Source organism: Oncorhynchus masou, unplaced genomic scaffold (assembly GCF_036934945.1).
Source record: "Oncorhynchus masou masou isolate Uvic2021 unplaced genomic scaffold, UVic_Omas_1.1 unplaced_scaffold_2827, whole genome shotgun sequence".
NCBI classification, from domain to species: domain Eukaryota; kingdom Metazoa; phylum Chordata; class Actinopteri; order Salmoniformes; family Salmonidae; genus Oncorhynchus; species Oncorhynchus masou.
This window is the reverse complement of record NW_027009253.1, coordinates 31,345-49,724: the sequence shown is the minus strand read 5'-3', so window position 1 is coordinate 49,724 and position 18,380 is coordinate 31,345. Positions and strand designations below refer to the sequence as shown.

Here is an 18,380-nt window from a genome sequence, read left to right as displayed (position 1 = left end):
GGAGGGATTTGGTGGGAGGGATGAGTGTCTCCTTGTGTTGTCTCTTCTGGAGGGATTTGGTGGGAGGGATGAGTGTCTCCTTGTGTTGTCTCTTCTGGAGGGATTTGGTGGGAGGGATGAGTGCCTCCTTGTGTCTCTTCTGGAGGGGATTTGGTGGGAGGGATGAGTGTCCTTGTGTTTTCTCTTCTGGAGGGATTTGGTGGGAGGGATGAGTGCCTCCTTGTGTTGTCTCTTCTAAAGGGATTTGGTGGGAGGGGATGAGTGTCTCCTTGTGTTGTCTCTTCTAAAGGGATTTGGTGGGAGGGATGAGTGTCTCCTTGTGTTGTCTCTTCTGGAGGGATTTGGTGGGAGGGATGAGTGTCTCCTTGTGTTGTCTCTTCTGGAGGGATTTGGTGGGAGGGATGAGTGCCTCCTTGTGTTGTCTCTACTAAAGGGATTTGGTGGGAGGGATGAGTGTCTCCTTGTGTTGTCTCTTCTAAAGGGATTTGGTGGGAGGGATGAGTGTCTCCTTGTGTTGTCTCTTCTGGAGGGATTTGGTGGGAGGGATGAGTGTCTCCTTGTGTTGTCTCTTCTGGAGGGATTTGGTGGGAGGGATGAGTGCCTCCTTGTGTTGTCTCTACTAAAGGGATTTGGTGGGAGGGATGAGTGTCTCCTTGTGTTGTCTCTTCTAAGGGATTTGGTGGGAGGGATGAGTGTCTCCTTGTGTTGTCTCTTCTGGAGGGATTTGGTGGGAGGGATGAGTGTCTCCTTGTGTTGTCTCTTCTGGAGGGATTTGGTGGGAGGGATGAGTGCCTCCTTGTGTTGTCTCTTCTGGAGGGATTTGGTGGGAGGGATGAGTGTCTCCTTGTGTTTTCTCTTCTGGAGGGATTTGGTGGGAGGGATGAGTGCCTCCTTGTGTTGTCTCTTCTAAAGGGATTTGGTGGGAGGGATGAGTGTCTCCTTGTGTTGTCTCTTCTAAGGGATTTGGTGGGAGGGATGAGTGTCTCCTTGTGTTGTCTCTTCTGGAGGGATTTGGTGGGAGGGATGAGTGTCTCCTTGTGTTGTCTCTTCTGGAGGGATTTGGTGGGAGGGATGAGTGCCTCCTTGTGTTGTCTCTACTAAAGGGATTTGGTGGGAGGGATGAGTGTCTCCTTGTGTTGTCTCTTCTAAAGGGATTTGGTGGGAGGGATGAGTGTCTCCTTGTGTTGTCTCTTCTGGAGGGATTTGGTGGGAGGGATGAGTGTCTCCTTGTGTTGTCTCTTCTAGAGTGAGTTACAGGTGGCACATTTGCTGATAAAGACCTTTACGTCCTCCATAATCTTCGGCCAGAAAACAGCATCACGTGCCTTTCTGAATAATGGCCTCTATGCCTGAGGAGCCAGAGTGTATTGTGTGTAGAAAGTCAGCATGTAACATGGCAGGTATGTAGACCCTGTTTCCTTTAAATAACTGTCAATTTTCTGTGGTGAGCTACTCTTTGTACGTCCAGACATCTTTCGGTGTTTGACTCACAGCCTTTTTGGTTCCAGGCCAGCCGTGGTTGATTTGTGAGTACAGAGATCTTTCGGTGTTTGACTCACAGCCTGTTTGGTTCCAGGCCAGCCGTGGTTGATTTGTGAGTACAGAGACTGAAACAGTGGATCCTGGCAACAGTGTGCTTTGATTGTCTCCATTGTCTTAGTTGAGATGTTGACATCACTGGTGTGATCCACCTGTTCCAGGTCAGTTGTGACTAGACCCATAGTGTAGACCGTGGCTGGTGTTTGCATTTGTCTGTGCTCTGTGGTTGATTGAGCTGTTCTGGACATGAAGTACAGTAATAACATGTAGTTATTTGCCTTGTTTGTATTGCACGTGGAGTTGGTATCTTTGTAGGCTTATCAACATTCTCTGCAGTCGTTTGGAGTTGGTATCCTTGTAGCCTTATCAACATTCTCTGCAGTTGTTTGGAGTTGGTATCCTTGTAGCCTTATCAACATTCTCTGCAGTCGTTTGGGTGCTTGTGAGTAGGGATTTATTGAAGATCATCTCAAGCGGTTTGTGGTGGCTGTATATTGTGATGAACTCTGCCACACAGATACTGGTCAAACTTGTCACATGCAAAAGCAATGGAGAGACATTCAATCTGTGCATATCTTTGTTCTGTCTGAGTGAATGTTGTGGAGGCAAAAAGCTACAGGTTGTCCTTTCTGTAGAAGGGCTGCACCCAAACCTGCCTCACTGGCATCACACTGCCGTGTGAGTTCATCATTCAGGTCGTAAGTATTTGAGTACCAGGTGTTGTGACTGTTTGATAGCCTCAACTGCTGCGTCATGCTGTGCTCTCCGTGTCCAGTCAATGTCCCTGTCAGTCAGTCTTCTGAGCGGCTCACACACATCAGATAGGCGGGGGTGGGGGGGGGTTCACAAACCCCAACTTGAAGTTGGTCGGTGTTAACCCATGTTCTGAATGGCTGTTATTTTCTCTGGGTCAAGGCGAAGGCCCTCTGTGTTGAGAAGATGACCCATGTATATCACACAAGGTAGCTTTAAACCGGAGTTTCTATTGGTTCAGCTTCAGGTTGACATCTGTGCAGGACATCTGTTGACATCTGTAAGGTTTCATTTGACATGGCCTCTTCCTGTTTGGCACCACATCCAGAGGTCACTCCTTTCAGTGCCTGTCGTCCTTCACCACTGTCTGTGCTGGTAATCTTCAGCTGCTGGCTTGATTCCAAATGGCATTCTCAGGCATCTATATCAGCCTACTACTTCCTGTCCAGGAAGTTGTAAGATAGATGCCCACTTCATCAAGTTTGACTTGCCAATATCCATCTTTGTCATTGAGTACCGAGAATACCTTTGTGTTGGATATTTTGTGTAGAATCTTAGAATCTAAATTTATTCTAAATATTGTGGCCATCTGGAAGTGCGATCTCAGTAAGGCTTTTGTTGACTGCACTGGGGTGCATGTATATTCCTAGTTAATCCTGTTTCTCAATGACAAAGCATTTTGCTGATCCATGCTGTTGGCTCTGATAACTTACGTGATAATGTCTGCATTGTCCATTGAATGTCTGTCCTTTGTGATCTTTTCCTTCAGTGGACTAGGCATTCAGTCTTGGTAGCTGCTACACAGGCCTTCGGGGGGCTGCGCAGTCTGCTTCCAGGTGAGGCTCTCCAGGGAGGCATCCAAGACCATGGAACACGGCATTGTACTTGGAGATAATGTCCTCAGTTGTCATGATGACCTCAATGGACGTAATATAACACACATCTGGGGTTCATATGCAGTAGGCTGTATCACTAAACAGAATCATCTAGGGTTCATATGCAGTAGGCTGTATGACTAAACAGAATCATCTGGGGTTCATATGCAGTAGGCTGTATGACTAAACAGAATCATCTGGGGTTCATATGCAGTAGGCTGTATCACTAAACAGAATCATCTGGGGTTCATATGTAGTAGGCTGTATGACTAAACAGAATCATCTGGGGTTCATATGCAGTAGGCTGTATGACTAAACAGAATCATCTGGGGTTCATATGCAGTAGGCTGTATGACTAAACAGAATCATCTGGGGTTCATATGCAGTAGGCTGTATCACTAAACAGAATCATCTGGGGTTCATATGCAGTAGGCTGTATCACTAAACAGAATCATCTGGGGTTCATATGCAGTAGGCTGTATCACTAAACAGAATCATCTGGGGTTCATATGCAGTAGGCTGTATCACTAAACAGAATCATCTGGGGTTCATATGCAGTAGGCTGTATCACTAAACAGAATCATCTGGGGTTCATATGCAGTAGGCTGTATGACTAAACAGAATCATCTGGGGTTCATATGCAGTAGGCTGTATCACTAAACAGAATCATCTGGGGTTCATATGCAGTAGGCTGTATCACTAAACAGAATCATCTGGGGTTCATATGCAGTAGGCTGTATCACTAAACAGAATCATCTGGGGTTCATATGCAGTAGGCTGTATGACTAAACAGAATCATCTGGGGTTCATATGCAGTAGGCTGTATCACTAAACAGAATCATCTGGGGTTCATATGTAGTAGGCTGTATGACTAAACAGAATCATCTGGGGTTCATATGCAGTAGGCTGTATCACTAAACAGAATCATCTGGGGTTCATATGCAGTAGGCTGTATCACTAAACAGAATCATCTGGGGTTCATATGCAGTAGGCTGTATCACTAAACAGAATCATCTGGGGTTCATATGCAGTAGGCTGTATCACTAAACAGAATCATCTGGGGTTCATATATAGTAGGCTGTATCACTAAACAGAATCATCTGGGGTTCATATGCAGTAGGCTGTATCACTAAACAGAATCATCTGGGGTTCATATGCAGTAGGCTGTATCACTAAACAGAATCATCTGGGGTTCATATGCAGTAGGCTGTATGACTAAACAGAATCATCTGGGGTTCATATGCAGTAGGCTGTATCACTAAACAGAATCATCTGGGGTTCATATGCAGTAGGCTGTATCACTAAACAGAATCATCTGGGGTTCATATGCAGTAGGCTGTATGACTAAACAGAATCATCTGGGGTTCATATGTAGTAGGCTGTATCACTAAACAGAATTCTGCAGAATCCCTGCCTCTAGAGCGCTGTCAGTACACAGCTGGTTTCATTGGAAGACCTTTGCTATTTCTCACAATTTCAATGAGATGTACACTGTTTTAAATTATGCCATTTGTTTTTTTAACAATGTGTAGCCTACTTGGACAAGAAGCTCAGAAAGTCAGCCAGAAAGCAAACCTTCCAGGCATATCTAGAGGAGTACCTCTGTTATCATTCATTCTAACTACAATGAAGAAATATGAAACACTGACATGATTCAGCAAGGCTGGTTCTGTTTTCTCCAGAAACAGAGATGGAAACTGGTTCTGAACTGTGGCCATGGATCTGTACCCAGACAGATCCGGACATATTCCGGGCATGTTGGAAATGTTAATATTGTCTTACTCACTTTGGTGTTTGCGTTGCCATGGATGACCACTGGCAGGGTGTCGTAAACAGTGTTTCTCACTCGGGCACTCTTCGTTCCAAACTTCAAGAGAACCTCGTCTGCAGTGGGAGAGAGGAGAACAACAGGGTTCAACATGCTGGATACATGCTGGATACTGTAGGGAGAGAGGAGAACAACAGGGTTCAATATGCTGGCTATTGTAGGGAGAGAGGAGAACAACAGGGTTCAACATGCTGGATACATGCTGGATACTGTAGGGAGAGAGGAGAACAACAGGGTTCAATATGCTGGCTACTGTAGGGAGAGAGAAGAACAACAGGGTTCAACATGCTGGATACTGTAGGGAGAGAGGAGAACAACAGGGTTCAACATGCTGGCTACTGTAGGGAGAGAGAAGAACAACAGGGTTCAACATGCTGGCTACTGTAGGGAGAGAGAAGAACAACAGGGTTCAACATGCTGGATACATGCTGGATAAGGTAGGGAGAGAGGAGAACAACAGGGTTCAACATGCTGGATACATGCTGGATAAGGTAGGGAGAGAGGAGAACAACAGGGTTCAACATGCTGGATACTGTAGGGAGAGAGGAGAACAACAGGGTTCAACATGCTGGATACATGCTGGATAAGGTAGGGAGAGAGGAGAACAACAGGGTTCAACATGCTGGCTACTGTAGGGAGAGAGAAGAACAACAGGGTTCAACATGCTGGCTACTGTAGGGAGAGAGGAGAACAACAGGGTTCAACATGCTGGATACTGTAGGGAGAGAGGAGAACAACAGGGTTCAACATGCTGGATACATGCTGGATAAGGTAGGGAGAGAGGAGAACAACAGGGTTCAACATGCTGGATACTGTAGGGAGAGAGAGGAACAACAGGGTTCAGAACAGTCCTGGGCCAGGGCCTCTCTTATCTTAAACCAACAAGGGTTTGCAAAATGACGATAACTTTCCCAAAACTGACAGCTTTTCCAGACATCTTGGTTGGAAGACTTGATTTCCTGCATATTCCCTTCTAATTACGGGAATCTGCCAACCAGGATTTCTGGAAAACCTGAGAATTTAGAAAAAGTTACCAGGATTTTGCAACCTTAACCCTCTCTTATCTGGCTGTCACAAGGCTCTGTCTGGGTTCTGTCAGGGCTCTGTCTGGGTTCTGTCAGGGCTCTGTTTGTAGCTCTGTCTGGGCTCTGTCTGGGCTCTGTCTGGGTTCTGTCAGGGTTCTGTCTGGGCTCTGTCTGGGCTCTGTCTGGGTTCTGTCAGGGTTCTGTCAGGGCTCTGTCTGGGTTCTGTCTGAGCTCTGTCAGGGCTCTGTTTGTAGCTCTGTCTGGGCTCTGTCTGGGTTCTGTCTGGGTTCTGTCTGGGCTCTGTCTGGGTTCTGTCAGGGCTCTGTCTGGGTTCTCTCTGAGCTCTGTCAGGGCTCTGTTTGTAGCTCTGTCTGGGCTCTGTCTGGGTTCTGTCTGGGTTCTGTCTGGGCTCTGTCTGAGCTCTGTCAGGGCTCTGTTTGTAGCTCTGTCTGGGCTCTGTCAGGGCTCTGTCAGGGCTCTGTCTGGGCTCTGCCTGGGCTATATCACAGGGCTCTGTCTGGGTTCTGTCTGGGCTCTGTCTGGGGTCTGTCTGGTCTCTGTCTGGGGTCTGTCTGGGCTCTGTCAGGGCTCTGTTTGTAGCTCTGTCTGGGCTCTGTTTGTAGCTCTGTCTGGGCTCTGTCTGGGCTCTGACAGGGCTATTTCACATGGCTCTGTCTGGGCTCTGACTGGGCTCTGTCTGGGCTCTGTCTGGGCTCCGTCTGGGCTCTGACAGGGCTATTTCACATGGCTCTGTCTGGGCTCTGTCTGGGCTCTGTCTGGGCTCCGTCTGGGCTCCGTCTGGGCTATTTCACAGGGCTCTGTCTGGGTTCTGTCTGGGTTCTGTCTTTTCCCACATATTAATACGTTACAGCATTATTCTGAAAGTGATTAAATTAAATGTTTTCCTCATCAATCTACACACAATACCCCATTATGACAACGCAATAACAGATTATTTATTGTATTTTTTAAATTTTTGCAAATAAATATATATATATATATAAAAACAGAAATACCTTATTTACATAAGTATTCTGACCCTTAGCTATGAGACTCGATATTGAGCTCAGGTGCACCCTGTTTCCATTAATCATGGAAACCATATAGTTTACAGTAATAAGGCGTTCCTCTGTGGAATGGAAACCATATAGTTTACAGTAATAAGGCGTTCCTCTGTGGAATGGAAACCATATAGTTTACAGTAATAAGGCGTTCCACTGTGGAATGGAAACCATATAGTTTACAGTAATAAGGCATTCCTCTGCGGAATGGAAACCATATAGTTTACAGTAATAAGGCGTTCCACTGTGGAATGGAAACCATATAGTTTACAGTAATAAGACGTTCCTCTGTGGAATGGAAACCATATAGTTTACAGTAATAAGGCGTTCCACTGTGGAATGGAAACCGTATAGTTTACAGTAATAAGGCGTTCCTCTGTGGAATGGAAACCATATAGTTTACAGTAATAAGGCATTCCTCTGTGGAATGGAAACCATATAGTTTACAGTAATAAGGCGTTCCTCTGCGGAATGGAAACCATATAGTTTACATTAATAAGACGTTCCTCTGTGGAATGGAAACCATATAGTTTATAGTAATAAGGCGTTCCTCTGTTGAATGGAAACCGTATAGTTTACAGTAATAAGGCGTTCCTCTGTGGAATGGAAACCGTATAGTTTACAGTAATAAGGTGTTCCTCTGTTGAATGGAAACCGTATAGTTTACAGTAATAAGGCATTCCTCTGTTGAATGGAAACCATATAGTTTACAGTAATAAGGCGTTCCTCTGTGGAATGGAAACCGTATAGTTTACAGTAATAAGGTGTTCCTCTGTGGAATGGAAACCGTATAGTTTACAGTAATAAGGCGTTCCTCTGTTGAATGGAAACCGTATAGTTTACAGTAATAAGACATTCCTCTGTGGAATGGAAACCGTATAGTTTACAGTAATATGGCATTCCTCTGTTGAATGGAAACCGTATAGTTTACAGTAATAAGGCGTTCCTCTGTGGAATGGAAACCATATAGTTTACAGTAATAAGGCGTTCCTCTGTGGAATGGAAACCGTATAGTTTACAGTAATAAGGCGTTCCTCTGTGGAATGGAAACCATATAGTTTACAGTAATAAGGTGTTCCTCTGTGGAATGGAAACCGTATAGTTTACAGTAATAAGGCGTTCCTCTGTGGAATGGAAACCGTATAGTTTACAGTAATAAGGCATTCCTCTGTTGAATGGAAACCGTATAGTTTACAGTAATAAGGCGTTCCTCTGTGGAATGGAAACCATATAGTTTACAGTAATAAGGTGTTCCTCTGTTGAATGGAAACCGTATAGTTTACAGTAATAAGGCGTTCCTCTGTGGTAACTCACCAATTGCTCCATTTAAATTCTGGAAAATCTGAGACTTGTGGTCCAAACCAATGTTCAAATTCTCCTGAAAACACAGAGAAGACAGAACACACAAATTACACGAGTACTTTATATAACCTACCCTCTGTAAAGGGTCCAGGTATATAACTGTAAAGGGTCCAGGTATATAACTGTAAAGGGTCCAGGTATATAACTGTAAAGGGTCCAGGTATATAACTGTAAATGGTCCAGGTATATCACTGTAAAGGGTCCAGGTATATAACTGTAAAGGGTCCAGGTATATCACTGTAAAGGGTCCAGGTATATAACTGTAAAGGGTCCAGGTATATCACTTTAAAGGGTCCAGGTATATCACTGTAAAGGGTCCAGGTATATCACTGTAAAGGGTGCAGGTATATAACTGTAAAGGGTCCAGGTATATAACTGTAAAGGGTCCAGGTATATAACTGTAAATGGTCCAGGTATATCACTGTAAAGGGTCCAGGTATATAACTGTAAAGGGTCCAGGTATATAACTGTAAAGGGTCCAGGTATATAACTGTAAAGGGTCCAGGTATATAACTGTAAAGGGTCCAGGTATATCACTGTAAAGGGTCCAGGTATATAACTGTAAAGGGTCCAGGTATATCACTGTAAAGGGTCCAGGTATATAACTGTAAAGGGTACGGATATATCACTGTAAAGGGTCCAGGTATATCACTGTAAAGGGTACGGATATATCACTGTAAAGGGTCCAGGTATATCACTGTAAAGGGTACGGATATATCACTGTAAAGGGTCCAGGTATATCACTGTAAAGGGTACGGATATATCACTGTAAAGGGTCCAGGTATATCACTGTAAAGGGTACTGATATATCACTGTAAAGGGCAGGTTTAATTTAGCAGATGATTTACAGTACCATGAGTGCTTACATTAGCCCCACACTTCAACCAACATAGCCACACAGGACCTATACTCACCCTCTGAAAAGAGTCCAGGTATATTTTGGTGTAGAATAGCTGATCGTCATCGTTGTCGTGAAGGTTCCACTGCTCGACAATCTTGTTCACATACGGGGCGTAACCGATGATGCCTAGGGGTTAAAACCAGATGGGGTTAAAAGCAGATTGAGTTAAAACCAGATGGAGTTAAAACCAAATGGAGTTAAAACCAAATGGAGTTAAAACCAGATGGAGTTAAAAGCAGATGGAGTTAAAAGCAGATTGAGTTAAAACCAGATGGAGTTAAAACCAGATTGAGCTAACACATTGGGTCCTATAAAACTAAATATAGGGTGGTGATTGTGTAGTATAGGGTTTAGTACAGGGTGTAGTGTAGTTTAGAGTGTAGTATGGTGTGGGGTGTAGCACAGGGTGTAGCACATGGTGTAGTGTAGGGTATTTTATAGGGTGTAATGTAGCGTGTAGCATATGGTGTTGTAAAGGGTATTTTATAGGGTGTAGTATATGGTGTAGTGAAGGGTGTAGTGTAGAGTGTAGTACAGGGTGTAGTGTAGGGTGTATTATAGGGTGTATTGTGGTATAGGGTGTAGTGTAGGGTATTTTATAGGGTGCAGTGTAGGGTGTAGGAAATGGTGTAGTGTAGGGTATTTTATAGGGTGTAGTGTAGGGTGTAGTAAATGGTGTAGTGTAGGGTATTTTATAGGGTGTAATGTAGAGTGTAGCATATGGTGTTGTAAAGGGTATTTTATAGGGTGTAGTATATGGTGTAGTGTAGGGTGTAGTGTAGAGTGTAGTACAAGGTGTAGTGTAGGGTGTATTATAGGGTGTATTGTGGTATAGGGTGTAGTGTAGGGTATTTTATAGGGTGCAGTGTAGGGTGTAGGAAATGGTGTAGTGTAGGGTATTTTATAGGGTGTAGTGTAGGGTGTAGTGTAGTACCGGGTGTAGTGTAGGGTGTAGTATAGGGTGTAGAATAGGGTGTAGTATAGGGTGTAGTACGGGGTGTAGTGTAGGGTGCCATATAGGGTGTAGTATCGGGTGTAGTGTAGGGTGTAGTATAAGGTGTAGTGTAGGGTGTAGTATATGGTGTATTATAAGGTGTAGTGTAGGGTGCAGTACAGGGTGTAGTGTAGGGTGTAGTATAAGGTGTAGTGTAGGGTGTAGTATAATGTGTAGTGTAGGGTGTAGTGTAGGGCGTAGTATAAGGTGTAGTGTAGGGTGCAGTACAGGGTGTAGTATAAGGTGTAGTGTAAAAGTGACCTCAAATGCAATTATGCATGTAATGCTTTTATTATAAAGGTGCATTTTTATGGTGAAAGTGAACCTCACTTCATTTGAAATGGTGTAGTGTAGGGTGTAGTGTAGGGTGTAGTATAGGGTGTAGTATATGGTGTATTATAAGGTGTAGTGTAGGGTGTAGTGTATGGTGTAGTACAGGGTGTAGTGTAGGGTGTAGTGTAGGGTGTAGTGTAGGGTGTAGTACAGGGTGTAGTGTAGGGTGTAGTGTAGTACCGGGTGTAGGGTGTAGTATAGGGTGTAGTGTAGGGTATAGTACGAGGTGTAGTGTAGGGTGTAGTGTAGTACTGGGTGTAGTGTAGGGTGTAGTATATGGTGTAGTATAGGGTGTATTATCGGGTGTAGTGTAGGGTGTCGTATAGGGTGTAGTATCGGGTGTAGTGTAGGGTGTAGTACAGGGTGTAGTGTAGGGTGTAGTATACGGTGTAGTGTCGGGTGCAGTACAGGGTGTAGTGAGGGTGTAGTACAGGGTGTAGTGTAGGGTGTAGTATAAGGTGTAGTGTAGGGTGCAGTACAGGTTGTAGTGAGGGTGTAGTGTAGGGTGTAGTGTAGGGTGTAGTGTAGGGTGTAGTATAAGGTGTAGTGTCGGGTGCAGTACAGGGTGTAGTGAGGGTGTAGTGTAGGGTGTAGTATAAGGTGTAGTGTAGGGTGCAGTACAGGGTGAGTGAGGGTGTAGTATAGGGTGTAGTGTAGGGTGTAGTATAAGGTGTAGTGTAGGGTGCAGTACAGGGTGTAGTGAGGGTGTAGTGTAGGGTGTATTATAAGGTGTAGTGTAGGGTGTAGTATAAGGTGTATTATAAGGTGTAGTGTAGGGTGTAGTATAAGGTGTATTATAAGGTGTAGTGTAGGGTGTAGTGTAGGGTGCAGTACAGGGTGTAGTGTAGGGTGTAGTATAAGGTGTAGTATAAGGTGTAGTGTAGGGTGTAGTGTAGTGTGCAGTACAGGGTGTAGTGTAGGGTGTAGTATAATGTGTAGTGGAGGGTGTAGTGTAGGGTGTAGTGTAGGGCGTAGTATAAGGTGTAGTGTAGGGTGTAGTGTAGGGTGTAGTATAATGTGTAGTGTAGGGTGTAGTGTAGGGTGTAGTGTAGGGCGTAGTATAAGGTGTAGTGTAGGGTGTAGTGTAGGGTGTAGTATAATGTGTAGTGTAGGGTGTAGTGTAGGGTGTAGTGTAGGGCGTAGTATAAGGTGTAGTGTAGGGTGCAGTACAGAGTGTAGTATAAGGTGTAGTGTAGGGTATAGTATATAGTGTATTATAAGGTGTAGTGTAGGGTGTAGTGTAGGGTGCAGTACAGGGTGTAGTGTAGGGTGTAGTATAAGGTGTAGTGCAGGGTGTAGTATAATGTGTAGTGTAGGGTGTAGTATATGGTGTATTATAAGGTGTAGTGTAGGGTGTAGTGTAGGGTGCAGTACAGGGTGTAGTGTAGGGTGTAGTATAAGGTGTAGTGTAGGGTGTAGTATAATGTGTAGTGTAGGGTGTAGTGTAGGGCGTAGTATAAGGTGTAGTGTAGGGTGTAGTGTAGGGTGCAGTACAGGGTGTAGTGTAGGGTGCAGTACAGGGTGTATTATAAGGTGTAGTGTAGGGTGTAGTGTAGGGTGCAGTACAGGGTGTAGTGTAGGGTGTAGTATAATGTGTAGTGTAGGGTGTAGTGTAGGGCGTAGTATAAGGTGTAGTGTAGGGTGCAGTACAGGGCGTAGTATAAGGTGTAGTGTAGGGCGTAGTATAAGGTGTAGTGTAGGGTGCAGTACAGGGTGTAGTATAAGGTGTAGTGTAGGGTATAGTATATAGTGTATTATAAGGTGTAGTGTAGGGTGTAGTGTAGGGTGCAGTACAGGGTGTAGTGTAGGGTGTAGTATAAGGTGTAGTGCAGGGTGTAGTATAATGTGTAGTGTAGGGTGTAGTATATGGTGTATTATAAGGTGTAGTGTAGGGTGTAGTGTAGGGTGCAGTACAGGGTGTAGTGTAGGGTGTAGTATAAGGTGTAGTGTAGGGTGTAGTGTAGGGCGTAGTATAAGGTGTAGTGTAGGGTGTAGTGTAGGGTGCAGTACAGGGTGTAGTGTAGGGTGTAGTATAAGGTGTAGTGTAGGGTGTAGTATAATGTGTAGTGAAGGGTGTAGTGTAGTGTAGGGTGTAGTGAAGGGTGTAGTGTAGGGTGTAGTGTAGGGCGTAGTATAAGGTGTAGTGTAGGGTGCAGTACAGGGCGTAGTATAAGGTGTAGTGTAAAAGTGACCTCAAATGCAATTATGCATTTAATGCTTTTATTATAAAGGTGCATTTTTATGGTGAAAATGAATCTTCCTCAAAACTTGAACCTCACGCTCTGCTTATGTTTTCCAGTTAGGCTCGACACCCCTATTAAAGCAGATTAATGTGCTTAATTTAAACTTAATTTTACGAAGTTATTTGGCCACTTTAGTTGTGAAACAAACTTTATGAAAACACATAGGCCTCGGTTACGTGATGTGTGCAACTAGGATTTGAAAAAGTCGTAAAAACAAAAAGTGATGATCACTACGTATAATTCACCCACCAGACTATTCTTGATGTAATCTTGTCTTTACAAACACTTAGTAATATTGGTGTGAAATTTGTTTTGATTTCGAATGGACCAATATCATGCAGGGGAAAAAATACATGTCATCTATGCACTTTGGTAGCGAATGGAGGACTTTTGTAAGTCGCTCTGGATAAGAGCGTCTGCTAAATGACTTAAATGTAAATGTTAAATGTAATAGCCTATAGAAATGTTGCACAACATGAGCTCTCATGGGCGCTCATGAAGTGTTTGATTAGATTTTTACATCACATTTGCATTGATGTCAGAGTGATCTGAGGGACAATAGAGTGCTGAGTACCAGGCAGTTAGCAAGTTTGGTAGGATACTAATGACCATCAGCAGCATCAGAGCTCGGAGACGCCTCATTACCGTGACTAAACGGTCACGTGACTGCCTTCCTGACTCGTGACCGCCGGTGGCGGTAATACGGTCACCGCAACAGCCCTACTCCGGTGATTATAAGGTACAATACATTTAAAACAATTTGTATTTATATTGACAATCCCTTTCTCCAAACGGCTTACTCATTTCACCAAGCTCTTATCAATAGTTGTTTTTATTAAGTTGTAAATAACAAAGCACGGAGAATGGCGTTATTCCTATCAGGAGAAAGTAGGGGGATGTTCCACTTGGAACCCGACAGGTTGCTCGATTTTAATTTGTCGTTTCGTCGCGCATAAAGAAGGTGGAATTACGAGGGAATTAAATCCGAATATACGTCACACCGTGTAAGTAGACACACCTCCGCCGCCATCTCTTTGATCTCCACCTCAAATCAATCGAGGGTGAAGGGCGTGATATTCCTATGATTCAATTCAAGGTCAAAATATGCATTGAGAGAAAAGTGCATCAAAAAGGGAATTTCCGTTCCATTTATACAAGCTTGACTGGGGTTGGAATTCCCCCCAATAGAGAATGTGGTTATAGACAACGACCTCTTACAGTGATCAGCGTGTTCTGGACACTGCACTGCTACTGTACTAACAGGCCTTGAGCTATACAGTATAACATAGCTATTCAAATAGTCAAGACCAGGGATGGGAAGTAAGGGATTACATTTAGAGAGTAACCTCCCTAACCCTGGTCATGATGACCTCTGGTCCTTTTGTCTCTTCCTCTAGCTTATTTACCACAGCTGTAAAGTAACCTCGCCAACCCTGGCCATGATGACCTCTGGTCCTTTTGTCTCTTCCTCTAGCGTATTTACCACAGCTGTAAAGTAACCTCCCCAACCCTGGCCATGATGACCTCTGGTCATTTTGTCTCTTCCTCTAGCGTATTTACCACAGCTGTAAATTGCAGGGTTGGGTATGTCTTGGGTCAGTCATTTTTTGGGGAGGGGGGTTTCCGTCACACACTGGAGAACAACTAATCACACACCCAGAATGGAATGACACGCTGCTCGGAGACAGAGGGGAGAAATTACTTCCAGTAAAATCACTATATATAGAGACGTAGACTGGTGATGTCATACAGAAGGCGGTTCAATGGGGATAGTATGAATGATGTCATACAGAAGGCAGTTCAATGGGGATAGTATGAATGATGTCATACAGAAGGCCGTTCAATGGGGATAGTATGAATGATGTCATAGAGAAGGCAGTTCAATGGGGATAGTATGAATGATGTCATACAGAAGGCAGTTCAATGGGGATAGTATGAATGATGTCATACAGAAGGCAGTTCAATGGGGATAGTATGAATGATGTCATACAGAAGGCAGTTCAATGGGGATAGTATGAATGTAATAAAAAAAGAGTGATGATTAGTGAGAGCTTTGTATACTTCAAATTCTACCTTGGAAATTCTGCATCATTCCCCTGCATGTCTATATATCTGTCTGTTGTGTTGTTTTTTTTAATAGGGATCCAGCCCCAACATAATATTTACAGAAATTACCAATGCGAGCAGACTGTGTGTGGGCCTTGGGCCTTGTGTGTGGGCCTTGGGCCTTGTGTGTGGGCCTTGGGCCCTGGGCCTTGTGTGTGGGCCTTGGGCCTTGTGTGTGGGCCTTGGGCCCTGAGGCCTTGGGCCTTGGGCCTTGTGTGTGGGCCTTGGGCCTTGGGCCCTGGGCCTTGTGTGTAGGCCTTGGGCCTTGTGTGTGGGCCCTGGGCCTTGGGCCTTGTGTGTGGGCCCTGGGCCTTGGGCCTTGTGTGTGGGCCTTGGGCCCTGTGCCCTGGGCCTTGTGTGTGGGCCTTGGGCACTGGGCCTTGGTCCTTGTGTGTGGGCCTTGGACCCTGGGCCTTGGGCCTTGTGTTTGGGCCCTGGGCCTTGGGCCTTGTGTGTGGGCACTGGGCCCTGGGCCTTGGGCCTTGTCTGGCTCTGGAAGATAGCCTACTGTCAATGTGGTGTCTCATTCATGAATCAAACGGGATCTGGCGTGTTCAAGGTTGTTTAGCCGGCAAAAAGAAGAGGATACATCAAAAAAGATGATGAATTAATTTAACTTTGCAGAATCTGCAATTGATCTAATCATTAGTGATGAGGGGAAAAATATAAAGTTACAGTGCCTTGTGAAACTATTCGGCCCCCTTGAACTTTGCGACCTTTTGCCACATTTCAGGCTTCAAACATAAAGATATAAAACTGTATTTTTTTTGTGAAGAATCAACAACAAGTGGGACACAATCATGAAGTGGAACGACATTTATTGGATATTTCAAACCTTTTGAACAAATCAAAAACTGAAAAATTGGGTGTGCAAAATTATTCAGCCCCCTTAAGTTAATACTTTGTAGCGCCACCTTTTGCTGCGATTACAGCTGTAAGCTGCTTGGGGTATGTCTCTATCAGTTTTGCACATCGAGAGATTTAAATTTTTTCCCATTCCTCCTTGCAAAACAGCTCGAGCTCAGTGAGATTGGATGGAGAGCATTGGATGGAGAGCATAAAGGAATGTTCTCTGGTGTAATGGAATGTTCTCCGATGTAAAGGAATGTTCTCCGATGTAAAGGAATGTTCTCCGGTGTAAAGGAATGTTCTCCGGTGTAAAGGAATGTTCTCCGGTGTAAAGGAATGTTATCCGGTGTAATGGAATGTTTTCCGATGTAAAGGAATGTTTTCCGGTGTAAAGGAAGGTTATCCGGTGTAAAGGAATGTTATCCGGTGTAAAGGAATGTTATCCGGTGTAAAGGAATGTTCTCCAGTGTAAAGGAATGTTCTCCAGTGTAAAGGAATGTTCTCCGGTGTAAAGGAATGTTCTCCGGTGTAAAGGAATGTTCTCTGATGTAAATGAATGTTCTCTGATGTAAAGGAATGTTCTCTGATGTAAAGGAATGTTCTCTGATGTAAAGGAATGTTCTCAAGTGTAAAGGAATGTTCTCCGGTGTAAAGGAATGTTCTCTGATGTAAAGGAATGCTCTCTGGTGTAAAGGAATGTTCTCTGATGTAAAGGAATGTTCTCTGATGTAAAGGAATGTTCTCAAGTGTAAAGGAATGTTCTCCGGTGTAAAGGAATGTTCTCTGATGTAAAGGAATGTTCTCTGATGTAAAGGAATGTTCTCTGATGTAAAGGAATGTTCTCTGATGTAAAGGAATGTTCTCTGATGTAAAGGAATGTTCTCTGATGTAAAGGAATGTTCTCAAGTGTAAAGGAATGTTCTCCGGTGTAAAGGAATGTTCTCTGATGTAAAGGAATGTTCTCTGATGTAAAGGAATGTTCTCTGATGTAAAGGAATGTTCTCTGATGTAAAGGAATGTTCTCTGATAAAAAGGAATGTTCTCTGATGTAAAGGAATGTTCTCTGATGTAAAGGAATGTTCTCTGATGTAAAGGAATGTTCTCTGATGTAAAGGAATGTTCTCTGATGTAAAGGAATGTTCTCTGATGTAAAGGAATGTTCTCTGATGTAAAGGAATGTTCTCTGGTGTAAAATAATTACCACTGAGTTCTCTGGGTTCTCTGGGGTTAAATGAAATGCTACTCTAATGGCAATTTCCCCCAGAGAGAGACAGATAACCACACCAGACCAGAACTTGACCCTAGCTAGAACCAAAGCTAACACTTGACCCCTGCATCATAAGTCCAACATAAACCTGCTAAGACCATAGATAGGTCTAGGTGATATCTAATCAGAATCCAATCAGTAAACATCATCTCCCATGATGCCCCAGCAGTGTGACAACATTCTGAACCCACCTCCTGAGTTGAGAAAGCGCTTGCCGCTGCGGACAGGGGTATTTCTCCTGTAGGCGTTTATCAGGCCAGATCAGACCATCGGCGGCAAACAGAACCTTGTGATTGGCTTCCTGGAACTTCCTGAGGATTTCTTCAGGTCCCCGGCAAAGATAAGATCATAACTGGAGAGAGGGGGAAAGAGGAGAGAGAGAGAGATTGAGGGAGGAGACAGAGAGGGGGAGAAAGAGAGGGAGGGGGAGACAGAGAGCCAGAGATATAGAGGCGAGAGAGCGACAGAGATGGGGGGAGAGAGAGGGGAGAAAGAGAGGGAAGGGAGAGAGAGAGAGACTGTTCAGACATTTTCTGACTTGTTTTATACCCTATTTGACAGCGTTTCCCAACCTCGGTCCCGGGGACCCCAAGGGGTGCATGTTTTGTCACTACACAGCTGATTGAAATAATAAACTAATCATCAAACTTAGATTATTTGAATCAGCTGTGTAGTGTAGTGCTAGGGCAAAAAACAAAACGTTCAGCCCTTGGAGTCTGCAGGACCGAGTTCCGAGCTCCTCCTAAACTCATCTTATCTATTCAACTGTCGGCCACTCCTAGCAACTAGAAATCTAGATGTAAAAATCCAACATTCTTCAAGCAAACATCACATTCAAGGGAATTTAGGAAATCATTTAGCCTGAGAAGAATGCACGCACACACACACACACACACACACACACACACACACACACACACACACACACACACACACACACACACACACACACACACACACACACACACACACACACACAGGCTACATATAAACAGCAAACTAACACCAACACAAATCATATTAACACGCCAGATGCATCATAACCAGTCAACCATGAGTGTGATATCAAATAAGCAAACAGGAAACCGCTTACCCAGAAGTGGCGCTCCTAGTGGCCAGAGACTTTAATGCAGGGAAACTTAAATCAGTTTTACCTCAATTTTAACAACATGTTAAATGCGCAACCGGAGGGAAACAATTATAGATCACTTTTAGATCACCTTTACTCCACACACAGAGACGCG

The 18,380-nt window shown here is 44.2% G+C and overlaps 1 long non-coding RNA gene across 1 annotated transcript; it reads right to left on the bottom strand.

Annotated features, from left to right (window-relative positions):
* Window positions 1-4,956: 4,956 nt before the first annotated feature.
* LOC135533938 (uncharacterized) lies at window positions 4,957-17,456 on the bottom strand. Its single transcript, XR_010454608.1, has 4 exons — window positions 17,328-17,456; window positions 9,358-9,470; window positions 8,396-8,459; window positions 4,957-5,051 (listed from the first exon to the last, which is right to left on the bottom strand). It is a non-coding gene; the product is annotated as an uncharacterized LOC135533938 (long non-coding RNA).
* Between the last annotated feature and the right edge of the window lie 924 nt (window positions 17,457-18,380).